Raw genomic sequence first — 13,661 nt, forward strand, 5'->3', positions numbered from 1 at the left:
TGTTGATTATTGATGCTTGGCACATATGGGAATTCTGTCTTGCTCAACACCTATAGAAATTCTATCTTGCTTGGCACCTATAGTTTACTCAGCACATATACTAGCTTGGCATCTATTAGTCACTCGACATCTTAACTTGCTCAGCACTGTCTATCTGCTCGACATCTGAATGACTCAACACTTGTTGAATTTATGGCTCGACACATACTATAACTCGACATCTATATTATACTTGGCACCAACTAAGAAAATTTCTTAAGTGTGTTGACACTCAATTGTCAAAACCAATCTGAGACCAATATTATAAGTGTAACAACTTTGGATACATTGCAAGGAATTATAGAGCACTAGTCAATCAGAATGGACCTAATCAAAGACTAAGTACACGACTATGTCAATTATGTAATAACTTTGGACACATAGTGAGGTTTTGTAGAATGGAAATGAGGAACATCAATAGGAACCCAAATTTTAGAAGAAACAACAACACAAATAACAAAAGGAATTATAGTAGTAATAATATTTAGAAAGAGGTACTTAAAGAGCATGTTAAAGAATTCAAGGAAGCATTTGTGAAGGAAAATGATCCATCAAGTTCACATGTGATATTAGAAGAATAGTATTTCGATGCACCTAATGAGAGATTGAAGTTATCCATTGTGTGTGACTCATCTTATTTGAATTAAGCTATTTTCTATCAAAGATAGAGTATCAAAAAGATGGAATAGAAGTCAAAGATCAAGTTAGCTATTGTGAAATTGGGAAAAGGAACAAAAAATTGTAAGGATGTTTAGGTTAGGAGTGCAAGTCATGTAGAGATCATATGAGGCCACAAGAGTGAAAATGAGGTTACTAGTTAACAGACAATAACTTTACAAATTGAGTAGTTGCCCAATCAATGAGAAGTTCAATTTGAAAAGATTTAAAGGATGCAAACAAGATTGAGTACCATTCATTCATGTGAATAATTAAGAAGAAATTATTAAGAGTGATTTGACAATGAAGTAAAGGAAAATTGAAGGCATTTGCTAGTGCAAAGATCAGAAAGCCCTAGTTACACATTTTATCGAGGTATTTCACTTCTAAATTTAAGATCTGTGTCAAGAATTTAGCTAAGTATTTGATTCATAATGTGGAAGATGAAGCAAGACCCAAATTGAAGGTAAATCCTATTAATAATGTAAGTGATGATCCTAGTTTCTCAATGTCAAGAACACTTGGAAACTTCTTGCACTTGGAAGATGTTAGTAGCTATCTAAGAAGTAATATTGAGACTATAAGAGAGGATCATATATCCAAGGAATTTGACATTATCTACAATCAGGATATGAGTTATAAACAAGGATTTGAATATTTAAAGGATAATGACCTAGTCAAGTTTCTTTTCTACTATGAGTTTGACAATGAGGAATGGACAAGGATAATCTTAAGTAGAAATCATAATGACAAGTTCTGGTTAGGAGATAATGTGATAGAAATATCTACTAACTTGATTCATTAGGTAACAAGACTATGTAATGAAGTTAGCATACCAGTCAATGAGAAAAATGTTAATAAGTTAGTACTGGACAATACTAGGTCAGTCTAACAATGGTAGATGAATTATTACAAGTAAAATCAAGCAAGATGATGTTAGATTCTTGAGCATAATCATGGTTGCAAGAATGTGTTAGAGTTCAAGAGAGGATGACATGGTAGATGAATTTATACAAGTAGCCTATAAGATTAGTGTTGACAAGGAGAAGGTAAACTTGTGTGAAATTCTAAGAGCACAACTAGTAGAGAATTTGGAGAAAATAAAGAAAGTAAAGACTGATCAGTTCATATTTTAGTCCCTTGATCACACATATGTTCTTTGATTTGATCAAGAGATTTCCATTCATGTAGACATCTTTAATAGTAAGTAGTGATAGAAGCACAATGGAAAATATATCTGAAGTGTATAATAGACACCTTATTGAGAAGGTGAATGATAATGCAAATATGATAATGAAGACTTATTATATAGAGATGAAGGAAAGATTTAGGATCCAACCTTCTATGACAGAAAAATACAAGGAGGGAATTTGCTTCATGGTAGACACAAACTTCACCTACATGGAAGTAGTTGAACCAAGGATGCTATATGTTAAACTTTTGGGTTATGAATTAATAGAAACAAAAATAGAAGGATATGCCAAAATTATTCTTGAAGTAGAAAAGGATGAAGAATTTGACAGATTTGGGACATATGAGGAGCTGAATCAATCAACCGGTCAAGCTCAATTGGAGAAATCTACCAAGAAGAAGGTTGAGGCAGTCATGAATAAATGATTGGAGCAAGTTGAAATGAAAGCTAAGGAAGTGAGACTAGTGAGGAAAACTCCCACTAGAATGCAACATATTGGTCAACAAGGGATAATGTACATTCCACCCTTGGCATGAACAAGACCAATTGATGGTGTGACAGTGGCCACACCTCCTACTACAACACCTAGTGCTCCTTACACAATAGTTTCACATCACCAAGCACCCATTATACCTGTCATTTCACTTATAAAGGAGTTAGAGAAAAAATGGGGAGAAGTTGTTGAGGCAAAAATAAAGTTAGTCAGACTTGTAGAGGTGAACAAAGAATCACCTGATTCACCTAAGAAAAAGAGGATGAAGGGTTTGGCTTCAAGACCAGGCAAGAGACAAAAGGAATCATGGCAATCTTGCCAAGCAAGAAGATGCAAGCTTAGATAGAGCCTCATGCATCTACTGAGAAGGAACTAGGAAGTGTGCAAATAGGAAGGAACACATAGAAGCCTAAAATAGAAAAGGTAAATAGTGCAATCATAAAAGATGGAAGTTTTGTTCAATTAAACAATGGTTTAGATCAGTTATAATTAGAGAATGTTGTTATTAGACACATCATCCTATTTAATAAGAAATTTAAGGATGTAAAGGATGATATTCCCAAAGACCTCAATGAGAGGTTGATAAATAGAAGGAAAAGAGTTGCTGAAGAAGATAAAAATATCAGCCAAGATCTACTAAGCAAATTATGCCTAATTGACAAGGATGCACACATGGTAGTCTATTAAAAGGTCTAGAAACTTTTCTAAGGAACAAGAAGAGAACCATACTGATAATTTGAGGAAATTATTAGGAATCTAATGAGGAAATAGAGACAATTCTACAAATGATGGGAGATTTGAACAAAGCAAAAACAACACCCCAGATCACAATTTGAACTGACACCATGTAGATTAGTGCCACCAAGGTTATAGTTGACATCATTGAAGATCCTTTCAAGGACCATGGGCCACAAATTGTTGAAAATTTCTCCAATGATTCTAGTTCAGAAAAAGAATCAGATAAATAAGTAGTGAAAAGAAAAGAAGAAGAGGAGAAGAAGAAAAAGGAAGAGCAGAGAAAGAAGAAATTACAAGAAGAAAAGAAGAGGAAAGAGGAGGGAGTATAATAATCCCAAGAAAAATATTATTTGTATTTAAAAAGTAATTCTATCAACCCCTTACTTTGAGATTCATTTAAGACTGGGTTCAGATTGAGTATTTTTCTTGGTAGAATTTCAGTGGTACAAGACTGTGTAGGAGATTCTGTAGCCTAAAGTGGTAAGCTAAAACTAGGTACTAGGAATGAGCTATATTCACAAGTGTGTGGTATTAGTTGATTTAAGGTAATAAAGTGTTGAATAGACAATGAATCACCTACTAATGGAAAATATCCAAATGCACAAGCATCAATATTATTATTATTATGACAAAGTATTGATTCAAAAACATCATCAACTACATAATAATTTTACAAAAAAATGTTAATGATACTTAGTCCAATGGTCAAAATCAAAAAATAATCTTCCAAATCACTTTCAACCCATAGGGGTTCTTTTGCTTCCACCATAGGTTGCACTGGGGGAATATAGGATCAACTTTTTTGTGTGTTCCCCATTTGAGATCACCATGTTTCCAGACTTGTAATTAATAAATGCATTAGCAGTGGTTGACCAAGGTATTCCTAATATAAGGGGGTATCCCCCAACTTAATTTTGGTCTACAATATCATGAAATAAGTTGGATACTCCCAAGACTCAATTAAAATAATGACATATTCTATCATTCCTTCCAATTTTACTAGAGAGTAGACAACCATTTGTGAGACCGTGGGAGTAGGTTGAAGTCCTGGTAAATCTAATTTATCCTTGGTTTCATTAGTCATTGTAGACACCTAAAATTGTCCAAATACCTGTTTCCTAACTAATTAAATAGATATTTATTATTTATCTAATTATAGCCTTACCCAACCTTTAATTAAATAAATTTACATTTATTTAATTATAGCCAACTTTCCTTGATTTAAATAAGGTTTACTTAAATCCTAGCCTATTTTCCACTTGCATCCTAATCCATTCACTTAAATTAAGTAAAGTACTTCATTTAATTAATTAACCGCTTCTAATCCCACTTATAATTAAATATTAAATTTAATCCTATTTGAACACATGGCCCCTAATTTCAACCCTCACCCAACCTCACTTTCCTAACCTAACGCATCCTTCTAAACCTACCCACCACTTAATCCCACTTAGTTTTCCTAATCACCTTGCTAATCACCTTTTAATCCTAAGTGTGTGAGGAACATTCACACTTTCCACACCTCTTGCATATGTGTCCCCCTTCATATGAGAGTCAAGGTGTCTCACACATGTGTGAGAGACCATGCTTCTCACACCTCTTGCACCTATCATTGACCTATCACATCAAAGGTTGCTCACAAATGTGTGAGCATTTTCCCCTCTTTGAATGGTCAAAAACCCTAATCCACATGGAGTCTACTTGGTCTCCACCTCATGGACACCTCATTTATCCTAAGAGCTCCTAGCCCTTCATCTTGCATTGAATCTCAATCGTTCATTTCATCTCATTTCCTATAAAAGGAGATCCCTCTCCTCATTTCCTGAAGCACTATCTAGACCATTGTTATGCTGTAGGATTTATGAGAAACCACATCCCACAATAATGAAGTCATCAACCAGTTGGTAATTTTGTGAGGTTTAAATTAGTGCTATTTTGAGTAGATTAAGCTATTTTGATGTCATGTCTTCACTACTTACATGTTGTCTTTCATATTTGAGGTTTGCATGAATATGTAGGAATATACATTAGTTGCTTAGTGTTTATTCCCTTTGTTACATTTTTATGCAACACAGTCATTACATTTATTTTTTCCCAAAGGTCAACAAGTGTGTTAGGAATAATCAAATCACTAATACATACCTTGATCATAAGACTTCCTAGATCTGCATACTTGGGAATAGAAATCTTTCCTAGCATTAGGTCTACAAGTTGTTCAATGACTTGGATAGTTTTTGGGTCTTCTTTCCTCTTTTGCCTCTTCCCACATAGTTTCTTAATAGCTTTGGCATAGACTGGTATATCTTGAATAGCTACAACAATGAAACTCAAATATTAACATTCTTTAATTCCTCCATGAAATTGAATGCAAACATTGGCTTTGAAAGTCTTTGGGTTTTTTTTACTAAATCATATAGGGAAAGGTGGCTCATTAGGCTCTTTCTTTTTATTTTTAGATTCGATAGCATCATTAGGTGAATCCTCAACTTCAGTAATAGTTGGGCCTCGAAGAGCCTTACTAGACCAAAGTTGAACCCCATCAATTGTAAGGTAATTTACTGGATATGTAAAATAACATGCCATCTCATTATTGTAGATATGTTGGATGGCTTATTATTGGGGTTTGGATTGATTTGGTTGTGTGGGTTTAGGTGGTTGAGGTGGATTTGGAAGTAAATTAGAGGAGGATGTAGCTACAGGGGGAATAAGTTATTGTAGTTGTTGATAAGGACTTATTACTGGTGGTGGTCGAAATGGTTATTGTGTGGGATAAGGATATGGTTGTGGAGGTGGATATGGGTATTATTGTGGCACATGTGGCCTCCAAGCCTAATGCTACTATTGTTTTATAACTAGGGTTGTGGTATCCATTGTGAATAATGAGTGAATAATTGCCATTGTATTGGTTGTGAAGATTGTTGCCAATATTCATATCCCCCAGATTGATTAAAAAAGGGCATTGATTGATGTTGTCCCATTAAGTAGTCATTTTTCATATTGGGATGTGAAGGACAAGAGAAATGACATCTAGGTGTCATGAAGTACATAGATTCTTCAAAAATTTCAACCTCATGAGTCGCCATAGGAAAAGGTTTTAGAGTCAAGATTTGACTAGCTTCTACAAGGGGGGAGATGTTGGTCCTATTATAGGGACATTCCTCACTACCATGCTTCTTTTTACATGTCAAAAAAATACTACCAAAGCACGCTCCACCTATTCTTGCTTGCCCATATGATGTAAGAGATTAGTTATAAGATCATCTAATAGATCACCAATTTCTCTTTTAGTCATACCTAATGTATTTCCCAAAGAATTATACTTACTTGGATATCCTTACACTGACTGCTCAGACCTAGAATAGTTCCTGTAAATATTACAAATGTATTCAAAAAGTAATTTAGAAATTTTTGTCCAAGGGATTTAGCTTAATTGGTTGAAGCAATGATTTCTGATTGTGGACACCCTGGTTCAAATCCAAAGAGGGATATATTTGTAGAATTCTAAGTTTTGACTCTTGCTACTCTATTGGTTTTATTTGTCTTATTTGTAAAAAGTGGATTCTAAGTTATGACTCTTAGTCTTCCAATTATTGTTTCTAGTGTGATTTCTTGAAAGGAGCTTGAATAAGTTGTAATTTTTTCTCTTAAGGATCACTCAATATGTAAATGATCTTAACATAATATAATTTAGAAATTTCTCCTTTTCCAATTAGGTTCAAAGAATCCATGGTTTCATCTCAAATTCTCCTAAGGAAGATCATTTTGATAGTATCAATAGTTAAATCAGGACATCTTAAACATTGTAAGCTATAATGCCCCACTTGGAGATCCTTGGAACAAGGACAAATAAAAGCTAATACATTTTTTTAAAGTATCAAGCACGAATTCAAACAACATCAACATGTAACTGATCAAAAGATTGCAATAGAAGACTTAACCAAACAACCCAATCTACCAATGATCTCCAAGCCTTACTACTTAGCAACACATTCAAAACCAACTAAGAAACTCAAACAAACAAGGAACACTTAATTTCCAAACTGTCAAGACCTAGGAAGGTGCACAACCTAAGAGGGTATCTAAACACTCTCCAAAACATGACCAACAAGTCCAAAAACACCTGATTTTTTCTCGAGCAGGTTTTCCCACAAAACCCATTCGATACTTTTCCAGTATTGTACGACACTATTCACTTCTACTAGTTGATACATTTCTAGTATCACGTAATACTTCTTACAAATACCGTGTGACACTTTCTAGTATCGTGTGACATACTTCACTACTACTATGCAATACTTTTCCAGTGTTACATGATAAAACTTACTACTTTTGTGCGATACTTTCCAGTATTGCACAATAATTCTCCCTATAGTCATGTGATACTTTTCCAATATCACCCAGTGTTGAACTGATGTCACCTAGGTTTACAAGGATTGATGATCAATTCAAAAGGAAAATAGAGATAGAACCTACACACTAGGGAGTATTGAAACAACCAAAGTTGAGGAGTAAACATTTGAAAGCATAAAGAAGATCAAATATCTCTAACACCTAATCAACAAAATCTAATGTAATCATGTAGAAATAAACATCACAATGAACATACATGAGCATAAATCAAATATCACAAGAAGGAAAGCACAAGCGATGAAGTACCAAACTAAAAACAACTGTACTCATTTCCTCCCATCTATAATAGCATCATGAGACCTCAAAGGCCCTAAGCATCCCCCAAGCATGAATCTCAAATTGCCAATGAGATAGTTGGAGTTGTTTCATGAGATCCTTCTTACCAATAACCAAAAAATAATATCATAAGAACAAGTACATCCAACATGCTAATCTACCAATAACATTACTAGTCCAAAGTAGTGGTAAGAAACCCCATCTAGCAATATGATACAACATCAAGATAAAGGAATGCATAAAGTAACATACTAATCATCATCCAAACATGATATCAAATGCATCCAAAGTGAAACATAAATAACAAGTAAACATACTCTGGATAAATTAAAGTACCAAGTGAATATCCAACATCATCCTCAAAATAGAAATAGACCATTTGTGTACACTAGTCCCTAACAGTGATATGGGTAGCTACACCTCCCAACCATGTGGCACTCGTAGGCCCACTCCTGCCATGCTCATGGACATAATGACCTGACCAAAATCACAAAAGAAAAACACCCATGGCTAACACACATGCCAATAAAGAACATGATACAAAATGTCTATATGATACAAAAGATAATGCAATACAATAGGTCACTGGTCAGATCACTAAGGAGCCCAAGCTATATCAGCTCCAAAATAAATCCCTCAAGAAACCATCACATTAGTGTTGAACAAATCCCTTGAGAAACCATCACACCATGCCCTCAGACAAACCATATAGACATTCACTTATCTGATATTAAGTTTTATTGCCAATTTATTAATTTAGTTATCACTTGTTAGAACTTCTTCATGCTACCTTGTCAGAATACAACTAGGGTATACAAGAGAAGCTACTCTACACGTCTATGCTACATACTGATGCTCATCTCACAATGAGTGCCCAGAGGTAATGAAAGTTCCCAACCCAACCCCAAATGAACAATCCCTCAAAAGGCCTATATCTGGGAGTTTGGGTCTTACAAGATCCTATCAAATGCATGCACACATGCTTGTGTGTGGGCACAACCAACTACACAAAACAATCAAGTAACCAATGCAAGGGTTTGATATGAGAAATAAAACAATCAAACAAGTATAACAAGATCACTCAACTGACCTATACCTAAGAGTATAGATTCTTTAAGAATCCCAATGAACAATAAATCACCAAGAATCATGAACTCACTCAACTAGCTTAAATCTGGGAGTATGGATTCTACATGAATCCCAATGTCCATGAAGGGAAAAAATAACATGTGAGGAAACATGGAATACAATCCATTTCTACCTTCTAAGGAAACAATGCCAAAATTCCAACAAAATATGGGCAACATGGAAAATAAGGCAAGAATAAAAGTCCAATAATCAAAGTTCTCAGATAAAGATGAGATTGAAACCTTAATTCAAGAATAGGGTCAGAAGACCAAGGGTCTAATAAAATTCATCAAGTAGGAATATATTCCCAATCTAGAAAAATTTGGTAAAGGACACAAGTCCACAAAATCCACTATAGAAACACAAATTTAGATTGGGAAATAAAACACTCTAGAATATCCTATAAGCATTTTGATTCCACGATCCTAATCATTAAGGAAAGGGCTACAAGATCAAATCTCTAAATAAGCCAAATGAAGAAGTGGACAAAAACCCTGGTGACACACAAAATAAGACAATACCAAAATATACAAAATTGAAACATCTTGGAATTTGACAAAATAAAAAACCCACTAATTAAATCTACCCAACATCACACTTTTCAAATAAAATCATGCACCCAAACACTTCATAGGAATCCAGTATCATAACAATGCCTAAACTTGCACTTCTAATTTCCTACAAAATAGGAATGTTCACCCCCATCCAACCAGGTGATATGAATGCATAAAAATGGAGGGGAACACTAGTTCTCCACTCAACATTTAGCAACACAAAAAAGAAGCTGAAATAGACTAAAACCATTAAAACCTAAAAGCCCTACCTCATAGCCAAGAGGAAAAAATGAGAAATACCACCGTAAAATAATGGGGAGATCGAATAGGGTCAAACCATCAGCAAAGTGAAGCAATATCGATATGAATCCAACGAGACTGACCTCACAATGATTTGCCAAGCCAAACTCCTACAAGGAGCAAAATACTAATTTCTCACAAGAGGGTTTGGAGGAATTTTCTCCAAAATCCTCAAATAACAAAGTGAGAAGTAAGAATAAACTCACTTTTAGCCAGTATATGCATTTTTGCAAAGTGACATATTAATTAGATTATTTCAATTAAATAATCTAATTGGCTCCCTTAATCCAAATAAATTAAGCAATTCCAATTGAATGGAATTTGACTATGACAAATTAGCTGACAATAAAATAAAGATTAAATCAAATAAATAAAATGCCTCTAACCCATTAAAAATCATTTAATTTAATCTTTTCTGTGACCATCATAGAATCCTAAAAAAATAGACATGCTCATAGGTCTAATCATATAATGCATTATGAATCTGGATTTACCTATTACCAAAGGATTAAAATAATAATAAAAGATACATCGCTCGTACAAGGGTGATATTGGCTCAACATGAAAGGTCTAATCATTAACTCCATGTGATACTACTAGGGATATAAGTCCTGCACAAATAGATGAACAATATATAATAGTCAAAGAAACAATTATATGAAATCATATAATTAAAGCATCTAATAAATTTCATTAAAATAATCTATTTAAATTGTTCATTTGCACAATAGTAAAATATTATTGCAAGAACGATGTAAATATTCATAGCACAATCACATCACAAAGAAAGATCATCAAGGTTGCATCTATCAGGATGACTTACATAAATCCAATGGGAGAGGCACTACATAAGGTAAATGCAAATCGTTCAAGGAAATCTTCCACAAGCTCTTCTTCTCATTGAGTCATGCAAAAAATTTCATCCCATACTTCCTTGGTTTTTTAATATTTTTGATATTTTTCCAAAAAAGCATCTTTCATTTGATTCGATGTTCTAATGTCCCTTAGGATCATAAACCATCCTAATGAACATATTTTAATGTACTTGGGAAAAACTTCACTTTTTGTGCATCACTTTGATAATTGTAACTATTACAAATGACATCAAACTCAAATAGGAACATATTAGGATCTTTGGTAGTTGACCCCTTAAATAGAGGAAGTGTTGAGTGAGGTATATTCTTCATAGGGGCATTGCCTTCAAGAGGTTGGAAAGGAAAATCAAAGGTCATATTGTGTTGAAAAATTGGATTACCATTATTTCCATCATTATTACCTCATGCTATATTTCATGTGTTATCAGCCATCACTTTTTCCAAAAATCTTGCTGCCCAAGGTGTACAGTACATTTTAAAAGGCTTCTCTAGTGGTTCTAGAGGTCTACCACACCTAGTTTAGTACAAGTCTTTGAATTATTGAAAGATTTAAGGAGGTGTAGTATGTGAATCTAGTTGGAAAGGTGGCCTTAAATCAAATTCCTCTTTTGGTTCGCGTTCAATGTTTAGTGGCTCATCTTCTTTTTGTGGTTTTTGAGTTCTTAAAATACCTGCTAACTCTTTCTTAACAAACCTACCTTGTCTGTTCCTAGGCCTATTCATGCACCTAAATGATTTACTACAACATAAACCTAAGGTATAAGATTGAGTAAGGTCTACACTTCTTTAGAAACTCCCAAAGAAACATTGTTCCTAACTTGACTTACTATGATTTTACATCTTTAATATCTCTCCCTGATAATGATGCCAAAAATGTAGGGCAAAGTTGAGGTCTATCTTCATGGATTATTTTGGGACATAATTTGAGTTAAAATACCCTAAGAGTGTCAATCTAGGACTTGTATGCTGATGAGAGATATAATGACTATTTGATCATGTGACAAAGATAGTAAGGCAAGTAGTTATGGATGCAATCTAGTTCACACATAATTGAAAGCATTCTAATGAGTTAAAGTACATACTCAAAGAAATCACAATATCTCTTTCAAAAGGAATACACTCTTGGATCTAATCAACTAGCATTAATTAGCACAATATCATTATAATTACCAATACATGAAAACCAAATACTTACTGAATTACACATTTATAATATAAATTAAGTCAAACTGCTATGAAATGACAATAGTAATCTGGATGGATTCAATTTGTGATAAGAATCTCAGATGCAACAAGAGACCTAGAATGATGGTTGTTGAGTAAGATAATGAAAAGTGATAGGAGACCTACGAGTTGTGATATGAGGTTGGAAATTATATGGTAATGGGAATTAATAGAATTATGATAAAGATAGGGGACTTGATGTGGTTGTACTAGGATGTATGTAATGCAAGAGGGAGTAATGGAAATCTATAGAATGTTCTGGATTATCACTAAGCTAGTGAGATCAACTTCATCATAAATAGTTGCAATGGGGTATGAATTTCAATTCTTAAAGTAAATTATCATAGAGCTATGAAATAAATTACTTTAGAATAAATAATCAAATCACATCATACATTGTACAAGCTATAAATTGAATCATTTCATACAAACCACTTCATACAAAGCATCGATTACTCACAAACAAAAATTACAAAACATAAATGAAAAATAACTAAAATAGTCTCACCCAGGTTCCAAGAGGGTGTCCTTCCTCTAGTCCTTATGATGAGAGTAAGCTTAAATCAGTCAAGCTACTTTAGGACATGAGCACAAATGAATATATCAATCATAAATATGAAGTTTTCTACAGAGTATAATTGCAATTGTATATCATATTATATAAGTTTTAAAGGTCTACACACAATCACACACACATATATAGGTATTTCAAATGTTCTTTGTCCATAAAATATAGATCAAAATGGAGAATCATTTCCAACTGATCAATAGTCTTAAAAAATTAAGATTATGGCTTTGGCCATAGGTCAGCAACCATAAAAAAACTAAATACTATCTTCAAAATGTAAATTGACTCATAAAGTCTAAGATCAAAATGAGGATCCATTGGAATCTATTGGCTTCTGATTTAATAGAGATTTCAACTACTTGGTATCCAAGACAAGTTTTCATCTAAGGGAAGCTATCTCCTATGATAGACACAATTTTTCTAGAACTTGGTCCAACTATAAGGTTGAACTCCTTCTTCTTCTTTAGGCTCTGCAAATTCTAGGTAGGTAGACCTCATATTTGTTCATATGCCATCAGTTGCCAAAACATACATCTGAATCTATATTAAGTAGATTGTAAATCCCAAAAACTTTTATGCTCATGCAATAATAAAGACATGAAATAGATAATAACACAACCTATGAGATTGACAAGCTAAGTGTGAGTATCCTTTTCAGCTCTACAACATGAAAGAGAAGTGGACTTTGATTAATTGATTGATATCAACAAAACCCAAATATGAAAAAATAATATGCTTGTAGATCCTAAGAATGATGAGTGCCCTATCTACTAGGTAATCCACAAACCACAATATATATCAAGTATTAATGATCTATCCATTTACTTTGTAAATCAGATATCTATGTTCAATCTAATCCTCATACTCATCAGATATCCTTCTCATGAAATTCACAACCCTATCAAGATGTATCAAGAATTTACATGATTCTTTGAACCAAAGGAAAAACATATCAAAACATACAACACAAAATAAATTGCAACTAGATCTATAATCTTTGATCACAAATCACAAAAGGTCACAAACAATAGAGATAGAAGATAAGAAGAAGAATGAAACTAAGTAATTTTTTGTTCTTTGTATTCATTCCTTTGAAAAAAGTACATTCAAGATGCACAAAAGACTCATAAAATTCCAAATAGATAGGAATATACACTGTACTTCATTATTGTTGTTCATACAAGAGAGAAATACTGAGAACTGTCAT

The sequence above is a fragment of the Cupressus sempervirens genome, chromosome 2 (assembly GCF_028749045.1).
Source record: "Cupressus sempervirens isolate cs-2001-9-10 chromosome 2, ASM2874904v1, whole genome shotgun sequence".
NCBI classification, from domain to species: domain Eukaryota; kingdom Viridiplantae; phylum Streptophyta; class Pinopsida; order Cupressales; family Cupressaceae; genus Cupressus; species Cupressus sempervirens.